Source organism: Bombus terrestris, chromosome 7 (genome assembly GCF_910591885.1).
Source record: "Bombus terrestris chromosome 7, iyBomTerr1.2, whole genome shotgun sequence".
Classification (NCBI taxonomy): Eukaryota; Metazoa; Arthropoda; class Insecta; order Hymenoptera; family Apidae; genus Bombus; species Bombus terrestris.
The window spans coordinates 12797768-12813419 of record NC_063275.1 but is presented as its reverse complement, the minus strand read 5'-3'; the positions used below and the strand labels follow the sequence as shown (position 1 = coordinate 12813419).

The following is a 15652-nucleotide window of genomic DNA, read 5'->3' as shown; positions in this document are numbered from 1 at the left end:
AAAGAAATGGAGAGTGAAAAGAAAGGAAAAGGACTCGCGTGAGTCTGCAACGGCTGACTTATTAACGCCGGTATTGAGATTAAGTTTATTCAGCAACGAGTATGCCATGACACACTAACCAAGTGGTCGAGACCCACTTAAGCTACCGGGTGACCTCCATCGAAATGGAATGGATGGGGTGATAGTGCGTGGTGTATTTTAAGCGAGGTATACGCAACACTCACGGAAAGCGTCCCGACGCGAGGCCGTCCACGCGCGAGTGTCCTTCGATTTTCAAACGGGAAGACCATTAATTGCCTGTACGCTGTGCCACGGCTATCCGCGATTCGCGTTGGACCTTCGAGGAAACGACTGTGTTTGCACGGCACGCGAAGTCTTCTGCAAAGGCCCGATGCATCCTTCGCCCAGCGTAAAGACTAATCATTATCGTATGGTATACGTTTACCGTATTAACGTCGTATATCGTTTCGAGGCGTCGTTTCGCGAACATCGTGACTCTTCTTCTTGGAAATGATAAATGATATCTTCTACTGGTCGCGAATAACCAGAGAATATAAAGAAACTGATGGGACGAAAGAAAAAAGGGATAAGGAAGAAAGGTAGTACGATCATAATTAGAGGACAATAGGATTTTTACGAGCACAGATTACAGAGATTGCTCGAAGGAGCAGAGCAGTTTCACTTTCGACCAAAGCGAAATCTGTTTAAACCGAAAATTGGCCATAGCTGGTTGCTACTCGGCTGGCCAGGATCTTTGGAACGAGAAAGTGCCGATAGTTTCGCTGTTTGAAGGCCCGAGGATATTACGATAAATTTCTGCTTTTACGTAATCTCCGTCTGGGAAGTCACGTATTGTCAAATATATACCGAGAGCCTGGTACCCGGTTCGAGTCAAACGGACGAGGATGAAAGTTACGTTACTCAAGATAATACGTTCCACGGTGTTCAAACGTTCGAAAAGATTTTTAGTAGACCGTAAAAATCAGTTGAGGAAATATTTGAGACCGACGATATCAACGTTACGACATACTTTTCGTTTAAAACGTGTTCCTTCTTTTATTTAATCGAATTGTTTTCCAGCGTGATCGAAAATCAATTCGATAAAAGATCTTTCGCGCAAGATCGATTGTTTCGCAACTTTTCGAATTCCATCACTCGAAGATATTCGAATTCAGAGGCAGAAAAAGAAACGAAATTAATGAATATGATAAGAAAATGTTTGCTGATTCGCTTCTCGAAAAGGAGAGTGGAAAAATCTAAAGGGGAAGAGGAAAATCGTCTGGTATCCTTAGATATCGTGTGTCGCGAGGTACATTAGCTAACCGGGTACGTATACATTTCTTACGCAAACTAGCGAAAGTAGGCGGGTGCGAGAGCCGCTCGGCAACGGACACACCAGCCAGCCAGTCAGACGGCCAGCCACACACGTAGAGCACCGAGGCGAAAGATACGTGAGAGCGCGTGTATATGTTTTCGAGCCGGTTGGGTTGGGAAAAGGGTTGCGAAAGTCTACCGAAAGCGCCTCCTTCGCACCGAAAGCGAGAGTGGAGAAGGCCTGGGCCGAGTCTCGAAACGGCCTGCCGGAGACATATCTGGGGCCTGTACGTTCCCAACAGGCCTTAATTAACACGTGCTCAGGCTACGTGAGTTATTTATATCGCTCGTGATCGAAGGGAACCGTATAATTGCCCCAAGTTCTCCTCGTCTAGGGAATTTTTCATTTGTCCCATAGAAATGACTCTGGTCGACCAAAATTTTTTTCTTTTGTTTCTTTTAACGAATTTTTTAAGAAATTTTGGTATGTTGTATAGTATACTATATGTGTGAATTTGATTTTTATTTTTACTTAATTCTTTTAGCGTTATAATAGAATTTATTTATTATATTATATTATTAAATAAATTATATTTGATTATTAATATTATTAGATAAAGAACTATTTTTATGTCATAGGAATTTGGCCGCGTGCTCTATACAAATTACTGTGAAAATTTCTTTTGGGAACGTCTAAAATTTTTTATTTGTGTTCCATGTAATTGTAATTTGTTGTTATACATAAATAATCCAGATTTACAATTTCTTTAATACAATTCAGTTTCCATTGTGATAACAACGATTCCTAGTTACAAAATTTGTATTTGTACCCATGCAAAATTGTTGCACGGTTAATATTCTCATTCTCATTTAGCACATATAAATAGATATATCTTAAACAAATAGAACAGTAGTAATTATCTCCTCTTAGTTCTAACAAATTCGCCCTTGCGAAGATTAAATTGATCGTAATGCGCTGATCGTAAATCAATGAATGATAATAAACAATGGAAATTTTTCGATATGACAATCATTTCTATTTAAGTCTATTAGAAGAAAGGTTCGAAATTCAAAGGAAGTTTCGATGAGCTCCGGTTATTATGCATATAAGTACGTATGTTGTAAGACGAGTCCAACAGGAAACATGCCGAGGAAATTAACTGGAAGGGAATGAGACTTAATGCGAGCTTGTTAAGCGTGGGACGCCGGGAACACGGTTTTTATTCTCGCTTCTTCTCCCGATTCGTAGGGGAAAAGGAAAGTTCGAGGCTGGCATTGAAGCAGGCCACGGGGAAGACCAACACGCTAGGCTGGAGAGGATGTGTAATGCGGTTTAGATCGTGGACCATGACCAAGTGATAGTGACTTCAAGAATCAGCTGGCGCGCGGCTCAATGAGGTTACGCCGCATTTAAATTGCGTTCCATTTTATGACGGTTGTACGGAAACGGTTCGCTGACGAACCGCGCTCGAATCACGAGAACGTCGCGCCGTTAGCCAGTCGTTTCACGTAGCCGGCGCGATTCGCTTGCATAAATCATTAGAAAGTTATTGAAACGCGTCGAGGGCGAATTCACGCGACGAGTCCAGCACCAACGAGTATCATTTTGTAACGCGTGTCGTTCGTTTCTTTCGTCGAGGCAAGCGCGAGGGAGAAGAGGATTGCGCAAGAGGTAACGGCCGTGGTAATAATGCGACCGAGTCTGAGAAATCCACAGGTGACAAAAAAGACAGGCTACAAGCGTTTTTACGAGTTTCTAACTGCCCCTCGGATCTTTCAATTTCTTACGCGCCAAAGAAACCGGCCGTTTGTTTTACGCCGCTCCTTCTTTTCCCTGTTAGCACCGATCGAAATTTATCTAACGATCTGAGTCGCCTTTTGCTAACCTATATTACAGTACCTTCTCAGTTAATATCGATTAAGATGTAACCGCGATACAATCCGCTTTTCACCGGTTTCGCTTCGTTTTATCAATTAACACCGATTGTTATCTACCTAACGACCCTACGAATTTATTTTTCATCGTTATTCTTATTACTAAAAATCTACATTTAGATAAGTCCCATCCATATTGGTCATTCAACATCGTGTTCGTAAACTAAGGACGATAGTAATAAAAAAAAAATGTAAAAAAGAAGATAAGACGCATCTAGGCGTACCTTGACGCCTTTCGGGAGCGGCGCTTACGCGGAGCGTCACGGATGGCCTTTATTTCCAATAGCACCCTGTGTTTGCATGTGCCACGTAACAATCACATCGATATATCCCTCAAAGAGATAAAAAGCATCGCGTCCTCGCCGGATTCGCGCTATAACGCGGGACGACGCGACGCCTGCGCCGAGTGCGCGGGAGAGGTGCGAGAAGGCGCTGCTGCGTCCACGTACACGCGACCGAGGGAGTAGGACGCACGGACGTGCGGAGGGAGGGCGGGTGGGAAGGAGGGTAGGGGAGGAGGGCGGGAGGAATAGTGGGGAAGGGTGAGCCCGGTGGGAGGCAAGGATTCGTGTCATTGTCAGTGGGTAATCAGGTCAGTGGGCCAGTGGGACGACCACTTTCAATTTCAGTCCTTCTAGCTGTGCAACTCGCCGTGCCGCGCGTCGCGCGTTATCTCGCGCTCTCGCTCTCCGTCTCCCTCTTTCTCCCCGCCGCCGCGATACGTTCGTCTCTTTTGCCTCGCGATGTTCACGCGACTCTATCCGCCGTCCGTGTCGTTTCTGTGCTGTTTGTTAATATCGCGGTACATACATACGTACTCGTAGCTCGTGGTTCCTCTCGAGGGCGTCGTGGTTACTGGTAGAGGGAGGCAAAGAGGGTGTAGTGGAGGGGGGGGGGAAGTAGAGGCGCGAAGTCGTAAACGTGGCAGAAGTATGAGTCGCGAGAAAAAGAAGGAGGATGCAAGAGGGGAGAGGGGGAAGTCCTGACACGCGCCAATCACATCATGTTTCTTCGGTTGCAAACGTGTACCGAGCAGTACGCGGTTTAACAGAAAGAAGCGAGAGAGAGTGATAGGGAGAGTGACAGGATGGCGGCATGCGGGACAAAGGGCGAGGGGAAGGATGATGCACGCGCGATCGCGCTAGCTCGCTCGCCCGACGGCGCTCGCTCGTTCTCTCGCACGGACGCCGGGAAAGATAGCAGAAAGTAGGACGCGTATTAAAAACCACAGACCGTGTCCCGTGGCGTCACTTCTCGTGCCTCGCCGCGGCGCGTCGGTATTACCCAATCGAATTCATCATAACTGGCACGAGAAACGTACGAGCGAGCAAATGAACGAACGAATCGACGGACATATGGAGACATGGACGAGTTGTCGAATTGAAAAAGAGAAAGGGAGGGGGAGAACTATACGACGTTTAAAAGAGAGAGGTAATTTCGGTGATAAGCGCGATCAGCGCCAAGGCGCGGTGATCGATGGAAACACGGACGCCCAGTATCTTACGATCTATGATAAAACTTTCGATTTCGATGCGTCGATCGCGAGATCCGTGTAACGCCGCGGCCAAGCACTACGGTGAATCGTGCTTTCTTATTTTCAGTGTTTAGCCGAGGAGAAGAAACGAGTCACTTCCTCTCATTATTGCATTCCCAAACGAAATTTTTGCACGCACAAGTTCCAGAGAAATATTACCCGAGTGCTAAATTTAGCGACTGATCGAAACGAGACCAACGCCGTGGTGCGGCGATCGCGAGAATTATAAAAGGTGCGAGCGCGCCTCTTCCGCTCGAATCAATGATCCTTAATTACGTTTGAAAATTAAGCTGACGCCAAAGTATCGCGCAACGAGTAAATGAATTTTCCTAAGGAATTAGGTCATGCCCTTGAAGAGTTATTCGTGAAAGCTAAAGAAATTTCGGCATCGACTATACACGCTTCATCGACTATTATTTGACGACGTTTAAGTAAGTACGATCTGATCTTCCAATATAAGCTTACAAATCCACCAAAATTTCATCTTTTCGGCATGAACAAATTTATATCGGACAAGATCGAATCTGTGACCTAAAAAATCTATCGAAGAAACGGAGAACGTTGTTGTTTGCATATCGAACGCTCGTAAATTTACCAAACTATATCGATAGAGGTAAACAAAAGTTACAAAGATTGTTCCCTTCTCTTAAAATTATTACACCAGCCTATTCAACGCGCATGGCTGAATAAATCGAACGTTTCCGCGATGCTAAACATTTTAACACCCCGGCTACTTTGAATGTCGCGCGCATGCGCCCAGTTGTACGGATAGCAATTCTTATATGCGATCCTTTGGACAAGCTTTTAGATGTTGATACCATTGGGAGGGCGCCACAAGTTAGGAGAAGCAATTTGGCGATGCGAGATATGTACACGTATATGGTCTACTTTTCGAAGTCGGACCGCGTAGACGCGATTCGAGCGCGCATTCAAGTACGTCTTGCTTTGCATTTGCAAGTACAATGAAATTATGCAAGCGTGTTATATTGCAATTATATGTACTCGCAATAAATCGGTAATAACGGAATAATAGCCGTTACTAATACACCGGGAATGCGAGCTGGGATATTTCCAACGGCATACATTTAGTAACGGTGATCATAACACGGAGACTTACGATCCAATAATACAATTTGTAATACGGTACTACAGAAAAGAATTGTTTTTACAATTACTTTAAAAAAGACACATTAGAAATAAATCTGTTATACTTATTACATATACAGAAATAAATCTGTTATGCTTAGACTGCGAACGTTTATGCAATTTTATTTTATTATGGGAAATTTTAATGTACAATAACATAACGTAATATAGACGATATACATAATATAAGAGTGAGCACGATACGAAAGAATATATGCAATAAGAAAATATGCAAAGTGATACACCTGTCGTAATATTTAAAGACCAAACCTAATTTCTCTTTACAATGTATGCTTGATTGTTGTGTCTATAAAAATTTCAATGTACATAAACATTTACAGTCTAGTTATAACTACTTCAAGTCTTGTCAATGAATTATGTAATTTCATACGATTAAAAGTAATAAACGCACTTTAATAAGATGAGCAACATAACTGAAACTTATTTGTAAAATCAGTGGAATTCGATCGTACCATGATTATGATGCAAGAGGGTAAAAGCTGACGTGGACACGAGGGATGAAGGTTCGGCATCGATAAATTCGCCAACGTATCTATACCGGTGCTGTAGCCCGCTGGGGACGTTGAATAATAATTATTGTTATTGGCTCGGCTTGGGTGTTATTGAGTTATTCCAATGCGAGTTTATCAAAGTGGGTCAAGCGATTCAATAGCGACCGCCGTGGAGGAGAAACGACCCATCGTCTTAACGTGGCGTGGGAGTGTACGTATAGCAGTAAAATAATGTGCACACGATCAAACACACACCGGCAAACGCCACCGAATTGGTACACGTATAAAAAGTGACGAACAACCAGACCGTAAAATCGGCACTACTATTACGAGGAACAATTATAACGATGATATTTCTTTATATTATTCGAAGAAAATTGGTGGAAAAAATTGGTACGTATTTATTTATATGAAATATACAACTGGTGCAAAAATAGTATAAGGCTATCTTCTAATAACCGAATAACGTAATTCAAAATATTTCTAGAGTTTTATTTGAAAAGGAAGACAATACTTTGTTCTTGAATAAACGCGATTTCTTATTTTCTTTTTTTTTTTTTTTTTCATAAACACGTACGTATGTATCTCGAATATTTGTCTAATTCTTAAAAATCGGAATCTTTTAAAGAATCTTTAAAAAGCATTTGTTCTCGGATAAATATTATACTGCATTATTTTTACAAATTTGTAATTCAAATATTTTCTGATTCTACAAAACTTAAATTTCTCATTAGTAAAACAAACAATATTTTTATCTAATTCCAGGATCAATTTACTCGGGAAAAACAGGAACGCAGGAGAAACAGAATTCGTGAAACGTAAAATCGTTATCTAATTGAAATCGTGGAAAAAACAAATGTTGATTCGGAGCTTGGTGCGAGTTATAATCTCGGTAACGATTCCGTATGTATACATTTGCTCTTCAATCCGTAAAGTCCGCTAATGACTCACTCACTCCACCTTCCGTACGCTCATTATCCGTCGCTAATTATCATAAATCCCAGCTCAATCACGAGAATAGAATGGCAATGTTAATAGACACCTTTTCGGACAAACAACGGTCACACGTAACCAACGTAATTTCGTCACGGGATTTTCACAGGCAGTCGAGAGAGAGAGAGACTAATTATCCGGCTTTCCATTAGCAACAGGTAGAACGACGGACGAGCCATAAATTCCTGTAGGAAAGCGAGGAAACCGGATTTTCTTCGCTCTTGGTGAGAGTTGGAACAACACTCGATTGTTGCATAATAGGGACAACAAGGATAAGAGGCGTGTGTCCTCGGTCAGACTGGCAATAAACAAACAAAGAATATTTGACTGAGATGTCATGGGTAAATAAGTAAACTGACGACAAGTGAAAATACAGCCCAAGTCCCCTAGAGAGAAACGAAATCACGAGTCACGAGAGAACCGAAGAAAATGAAAAAGGTCGCGTGTCTATATTGGAGATCGCTTTCGAAGTCACCGGATGATATTGTAAAAAGAAGCGAAGAATTATTAAGGAAGTTTACCATCATTCACGCTACGCATGTGATTTACATGTTATTTAACCTTCCGTAAGCAAACTGGCTAGTTATGTCCGAATGTTTTTTTACTGTTATTTATTATTATATTATTACATTATTATTTTACTGTTTCCGACTTCGAAAAGATCCTCAAGCTATCCTGAAATAGTTATCAATGTTTTTACTACGCCAAATGTTTGAAATATTCCTCAATAAAAATAGACATTCTTTTTGGAGAAATTGTAGAATGAAATTTAAATTAGATTCTCAACTACTCGATTTGCCTACGAAAGATTAAATGTACTAAGAATACGGATATCGAAAATGAGACTTCCGGGGAAATAACTGTTTGCAAGGTATCAGAGGATTATATTATTCCTTCCAAAACCGTATGGTATTGAATCGTCACAGATTCGAATATGTGTACTAAGCATACATTCACACTAATCAACTACTTTAGATATGGTTAGTTTCAATGTAGTTACACGTCTTAATGCAACAAGAACCAATTGTACATAACCACTTGAAGCAACCACGTAGAAAAGATTGTATTACGAAATGTCTTGTACAGAAGTTCTATATGCCTCGAAACGCATGCACGATGCGCTCGCAAAAAGGGTAGTACCTAAAGAATATGTAAAGCAGGTTAAACGATGTATCGGAGACACAGCCTTGAATATTCATGAATACTGAACAACTTTTTTGGAATGGTATCACATTTAAATTCCACTCGTCCTCTGTTACCGCGTTCTACGCTCTATTTGTAAGCATGCACTTTGCACTTTGCTTAACACACGCGTTTCCTATTGTCGTTACGATGTTTAAAAATCATTTCCTATCATTTTCCAAGAGAAACAATATCTAAAGAAAAGAAGGGACCTTGGGTAAAATTTGCACCTGTGCCCTGTAGGTCTATTTCGTACCCCTTACTGTGCGGATAATCGTGATTTATTGTGTGCAAACAGCGGACCCAAGCGGAAATGTAACAAGTGAATTTCGACGCAGCAGGTAGATGTTGACGTGGTCTATTGTCGGGAAGAGTGTATACATCGTTGAAAGAACCGACCCCATCCATTCGACAAGGGATTGCGACGAATTCGTGCCGGCCACGTGCCGCCACGCTTACGAAAACCCGAGAAAGCTGCAATCCCTTATTCTACAACATTTTTACTACTCGGAATAGTACATAGTAAAAGTTAAAGTGACAGCCAACTTTTACGAGACTAATACTTTACCTCTGCCTAACAAGAGCAGGAGGACATCCACGACAATAGTCAATGTTACTCGTAATATTTCTTCGAGGGAAGACTCTATTTGGAGTGAAATACGATCATTATAAAATTACGAAAATTGTCTCCTTGATTCTACGACGATAGAATGATACTGGTAAGGTTGCTTTTGATCCGTGGAGAAAGGAAAAATACGAAAAAATTACGTAGTCATATTTTCTTACACTGCCACTGAAAAGTATTTGGCCACTTTATCTTTAAAGCTTAACTAAGTAAAGCTTATTTTTCACGTAATTTAATTAAAAAGAAATTACAAATAAAAATTACGTATTCATAAATAATGTCTACATTCCGTGGGTATTATTATTTTATCATCACTATATATAAGGTTTCCTTTATATAACCAATATTAGTTATACGTATTAATACATATGCAATGAAATGTTGGCATCCACGAGAATAAACGTAACCCTAACCAAGTTATGACACAATTTTTGAACAAAATTTACGAAACATTCCGGTGAAGCTATTTATCCCCGGACTATCTTCAAGTTTCTAAAATACAGATCAGATAGATTCTTGTAAACTTGTATCATATTTGACTCGAACAATAACGTTTCAAACTAATAGATGCATCGATGAATATCGCGTTTCAAATTTTAATACATTGTCGGTCGATTTTCAAACAATTAATAAAATGTATTATTTGTTGATTCGCTAAGAAGATAAATCCGTTAAAATGTTGGGAAACTATAGAAAATTTGAAAGTGGCAAAATGCACAGAATACGCATAATTCACAAGGCTATACAAAATACTTGAAATATTCGTATACGGCTAATTATAATATCTAGCGCTAGAAATAAATGAATTTGTTTAAGTCTTATCTCCACAGTGGCATTCACAAAAATGTAAATTCGCGTAAGCACCCATAGTCTAGTTATAGGTGATAGTGTAGGTTAAATCGCAAAATTATTTTCATTTTCGTTGAAATGAACTCGACTCTTGGCCGTTTGTCCGATTTTAGAACTCTCTTTTAACGAAGCAAAGGGTCGAGATGAGTCTGTTTATAGAGAGAGAAATTTCGAGCGTTCGTGTCCCCTTTGGGTTTGTCTGGTTCGCGAAGCGTGTCGTCGGGGTCCGGATGAAAGTAAAAGTAAAAGTACCGAGAATGGGCGCCAAAGTATACGTGCACGTGTGTACCGCGATCTGGTCGCGTGAAACGCGACCGTCGAAGGGGGACGCGGCTCGCCACCCGTTTTTCCGACCTTTGAAATTGTACAAACGCATTTCTAGAATGGCACTACGACGTTCGCCGAGTGCTTTCACCAGTGTCGATGCGTCGTGAGCTCTCTGACGTAACCAGTTTCACTGGAACGCGTCTCTCCCATAACACAGACCTAATTTTTAATCGACGTCAACCTGTTTCGAAGCGATTACACGATGCAGCTCGTCAAGGTGACGATTAAGCAATTACCAAAATTAAGGCTTCCGGATGCAAGTTGTTTGTATTCTAATTTTTTCTAAATACTACTGTTAATATTATTATTCATATATATAGAGAGTATTTGTCGCGTTTTTTTTTTTTTTTTTTTATCGCAAATAGTAGATTTATGAACAAAGTTAAAAGAACAAAGTTTTACTATCTTTTATACAATAGTTTGAATAGATCTTCTTTCATTGTTCTTCGCTTGCGCGGTATTAAAGAAATTACGAATATTCTTAATTAGCAACGAACATTTTTACACTGCATCGTGAATGTAAAAATGAATTGAATATTTTTCTTACAAATCTATCATTTACGAGGAAACTGGTGAAGGCTAAGGCCGGGTGCAGACGAGCGACTTTTTGACGTTGCATTTTCGCTGCATCGTATATCTGTCCTCGTTGTGTTTAACTGGGGAAATAAAGAGAGACGTATGACGCAGCGAGAACGCAGCAGGAAAAAAGTTGTCTGTCTGCACCGGGCCTAATAGCACGAACTTGTATGTATTAATGTATCATTCGATAATAATTTTGATCTCTGACGAAAATGAAACTTTCAGAATATTTCTTTGAAAACGGCATGAAACAAGAGTCACAATTTTAAAGATTGTACATTAATTGACTATGAACGCCATAAAACTCTATATAAAGAAGGTGATGAATTTTACAATAGGAAAGGAACGCGTGAAAATCGAAAGAAAAAAACGCTATCGAATCTTTGCAGCCGAGTCGGAAAGATATTTCCGGTTGATAATTCCATATCATTTCCTATGTTATCTGGTGCACCGCTAATTTTACAAGTATATCGCTCGCGAGTTATAGCAGATTGTGTAACTTTTTAATATCAGGAAAAAGAGAGAAAATAGATGTTTTATATCTTTCTATCTTACTTAACGAACACTCCATTAAATCGATTCGAAATAGAACTAGCTAGTCACAGATCGAGTATACGAAATGAGAAATAAAGATCGTAATTCGTATTTTAATATTTACGAAAGTTTCTTAAGAATTGTTATGACGACTATACATATCCATATTCTTATGAGCAACCTAAGCAGAAATTTATTTCACCTATTAAACGTTATAACGAGTATTACACTTTAAGTATTTTATATACGTTTGCATATTATATGCATTTTGCAAATTTCGCAAACAGTCCAATGATAACTTATGTAAAAGGTAATTGTAACTCGACTATACATTCGAAAGATACTTGGCAAGAGTCGTGTAACGTTTCAGTGACTCTTTCCCATTCTTTTCAGGTGGTTGGTGATCAAGCTCGGCTCTGTATCGCGGACGAATTGCCACGCTCGAGTAGATTTAACACCGGCTGCGCAAGTACCGGTAGCTGTTCGAAACGGGAGCGTTAATTGTAAACGCGGCTAAAGGGGACGCGGGACAAAGAACGAACAACGTGACGGAAAAGGGAAAAAAAGGAAAAAAGAGAAGGCGGAGAAGTAAAAGAAACGAAAGACGGGAAAAACAAACGAAATAGAACGGACGATCGTAAGCCCAGAAAATAGAGTGCAAACTGCCCTTGACGCGAACGAGAAGCAGAGCTTGTATCTTTGTAACGAGCCCGCGTAATCGCGCAATGCCGCCAATGCCACAATGCAGCTAATTATCAGCATTAATGCTGGCGAGAGTCATGAATATTCATACTTGACATCTTTATCGAGCAGCGGGAAATTGGAGTCGTTATACGCGGGCCTCCTTTTTGACCCACCTATCCACGCGAATCGATATGTGACCCGTGCCACGGTTAAGGAAATTAAAACTTCTCCCCTTCTATGTATATATACCTATGTATATCTACAATTTTCTTCAATCTCGTGTAAAATATAGCGTGAACCAGAATAGTTGTAGAGATTAGAAGAAAGAATGAATGTATAAAAAAGAGTGGAGGAGTGGACTTGTGCGAATGACAAAGAGGGAGTGTGCAATTAAATTATAAGATTAAATTTAAGTAATTAAATATAGAGTAAATAGAGTACAGTTAAGTGTAAGTTTAAGTATATATATATATTATATATTTATTTACATTATATATTTTATATTACATACTACATTATATATATACATAATGATCTAATGTATATAGAAACTGCGTAACAGTATGAATGAGACATCTATGTAAATCAATCTCTGTTTTTAACCGGCAAAAATTAATAATATATATGTATATAAATTACGTGAACATAAATTCGTGGTATGAGTGAAAAATAAGGCAAAAATGAAGGGTAACAAAATTGCTTTGGATACTCAGTTTTTTTAGAAAATCTAGTTTGGCAACTTGTTAACTACCTATACCCTAAGCCGAATCGGTATGCTACATAACTCGCGTCACAGTTAAGGAAATTAGAAGTTCTCCGTCTATATATATGTGCACCCCTCGTTCATATGGATTAGGCCACCTATGAAAACTTAATCGCGTTAAGACAACATTTTATTTGTATTTTTAGTCAACTTATTGAATACCCGGTCAGATTTTAAAGTATCCTATCTAGACTTCTCGAGGTATCCTATTTAATTCACCGTCAATTTCTTCAGCAGTGTTTAGATTAGGAAACTATCGAGATCAGCATATAATTATTATAACTTACTATGCCAATGTAGTCCTTTCAATAGCTTGCTTTTTACGAACGTACATTGGGTAGCAATCTTGAACGAATATAAAATCCTACATGATTAATCGTTTCCTTGATGCTTCGAAATTTTCATACTCGATTCTCCTCGAATGGGAACCTTAAAGGAAAAAATATCATTCTGCACCTTCGACATAACTCGAACCATAGAATCTCTCTCGTTTCAATTGCATCACGAATTTATACCCATAGTGTGAGTTTATTTTATAGTATACGAGATATTCTACGTACGAGATTCCAAGATGCAACGACCTGGCTAAAGAAACCAACTGAGAGAAAGGGAGAAGCTTCTTTCGAGCTCGAATAAGGCGGCTTACTTGTTTACCGAGTAATTAGATATTCTTGCTAGCCGGGGGGCACTTTGACACGGATTCGCGTACGTCTAATGGTGCAAGAAAAAACCTCTTGGCTGCTCGCTACTAACCTACTCAGTTCTTTTAAGAACCGTGCTACCTCAAAATGTTCTTTTTGGGTAAACATGAGTTACCAAAAAAGAAAAAACAAATTTCAAGAAAAAATCTCCATTTTATGAAGATAAGTTGAGAGCTACAGTGAGAAATTAAGATACGGTAGAACACCGTTTAAAGTAATACAGGTAGAAATGGACTAGTAGGTGGATCAGGTAAGTATTTCTCAAACTATTTGTCAATAATTGTCAATAATTGATCAACTAATTGCATCAGACTTAATTACCGCATCCTGTGAGTTTCACATCGTATTTTTGGTAAATTTTAACGTGAAACAACATTTTAATTTCCGATTTACAATTATTTTTTGAATGATTGTAAGAGCAGTTATTGATACGTTGTTCGATATAATTATATATACCATTTTTATGAAGTGAATTTTTACAAGATATTATTACAATTCTCAGGTAAAATGAATTTAGTAAGATAAAATAATTCTTGTTCGAGGATTAAGTATCGCTCGCTATAGCAAAGAATAGATGAATAACAATTTAAAATTTTATTATTCCAGTGGCTCTATATAAAGATAGTTCATTATACAAATGGAGAAACATAATATTCAATACCTTTAAAATATTTCAATTTATGATGTTTTTAATACCAAACGTTGGATATTAGATATCTCATATCTACAATTTCAATCCCAATATCGAATACCATACTTTCAAGCATTAAAACTTATCAAGATTCTCAAGAATTATCAAAACTTAAAAGACTCAAGATTCAAATTTTATCTAGACTTTCGAAAATCTTAAGTACATATTAAATTAAGTTTGAAATAATTCTAATCTTAAAAATATTGAAAACTTCGAATGATTTCAAAATATTCAATATTCAAACGCGCAATCACTAACTACGAATAGTATGCAATACGCAGACCATAAACGAAAAACATAATAATCGATTTAAAAATTCAGTAATGAATTCCATGTTAACAAAACTATTCCCTTTGTATTGCTTGTGAAATTAAATATATATCCTTGCATCCTACTAAATATTACAAAAATCATCGTTTACCTATTTACAAAATTTCACAGAGTTATTACTTATTTGTAGGAAATTTATATTTGTGAATCTACCAAATTATTCGAAATGAAGAAATTAATAAAAATGGACTTGTTCCCAAAAGATTCCTTATGCAATCGCTTACGATATATCATGTTAGACCAGAACTAGTGTTAAATATAAGGGTTGGAACAGAAAGGGTGAAACATTGCGAACACAAATAAACGTCTCGCTTCATCGAATTGCTGCGTTTCATTCGCGAAGCATCGGGACGGTGTGAGTTCATAAAGAAAACGTTCTGAAGGTTGTCTGTTCTAAATCTGAGGCGAGATGTGGCAGCGACCGGGCACACGGCTCGTTTGCATCGTCGCTACTGCGGAATTCGCGACGGAACGCCTGTTGCGCGCGAAAGCCACTCGTGACGTTCGTAGAATCGCGCGCAACCCCCGATTCCCAGTGACGACCAGCTAAATTTTATCGCACATGCCAACAAATACTAATACGATATCCGATTCCGTCTACTTTTCTATCTCTTATCGTTCCCCAGGTACAAAGCATCGTTACCAGGTTATTTCGCACACTCTTGCATTTTTATCGCCATCGCGTTGCGTTCGTCTACTACTTTTTTGCCATAGTTTTTCCTTTCCTTCTGACGATATTTCTAGGAACTTTTCAGTGAAACTTGTTCCATATGGAATGCGGTTGAGTTTGTCTCACGCGGCGGGTAATTTAAATCGTGCATACGGTTACGCTCGATACCTTTGCGATTAACTGCTATTTATACATAGGTATAGATAAAGATTGCTAACAAGCCTAGAGGAATTAACGGGTAATAAACACGTATACTTATTAAACGGAGAATCGATAAATGAGA

At 39.0% G+C, this 15652-nt stretch overlaps 1 long non-coding RNA gene across 6 annotated transcripts; it reads left to right on the top strand.

Annotated features, from left to right (window-relative positions):
• Positions 1–3521: 3521 nt before the first annotated feature.
• On the top strand, positions 3522–12912 carry LOC110119438. 6 transcript variants are annotated; one of them, XR_002307933.2, is made up of 3 exons: positions 3522–4680; positions 4851–6834; positions 7207–12912. It is a non-coding gene; the product is annotated as an uncharacterized LOC110119438 (long non-coding RNA). The 6 variants fall into 6 exon arrangements; XR_007224863.1 differs by having other exon boundaries at positions 3522–5214; positions 6387–6834; XR_007224861.1 differs by having other exon boundaries at positions 3522–5214; positions 5585–6834.
• Positions 12913–15652: the final 2740 nt, after the last annotated feature.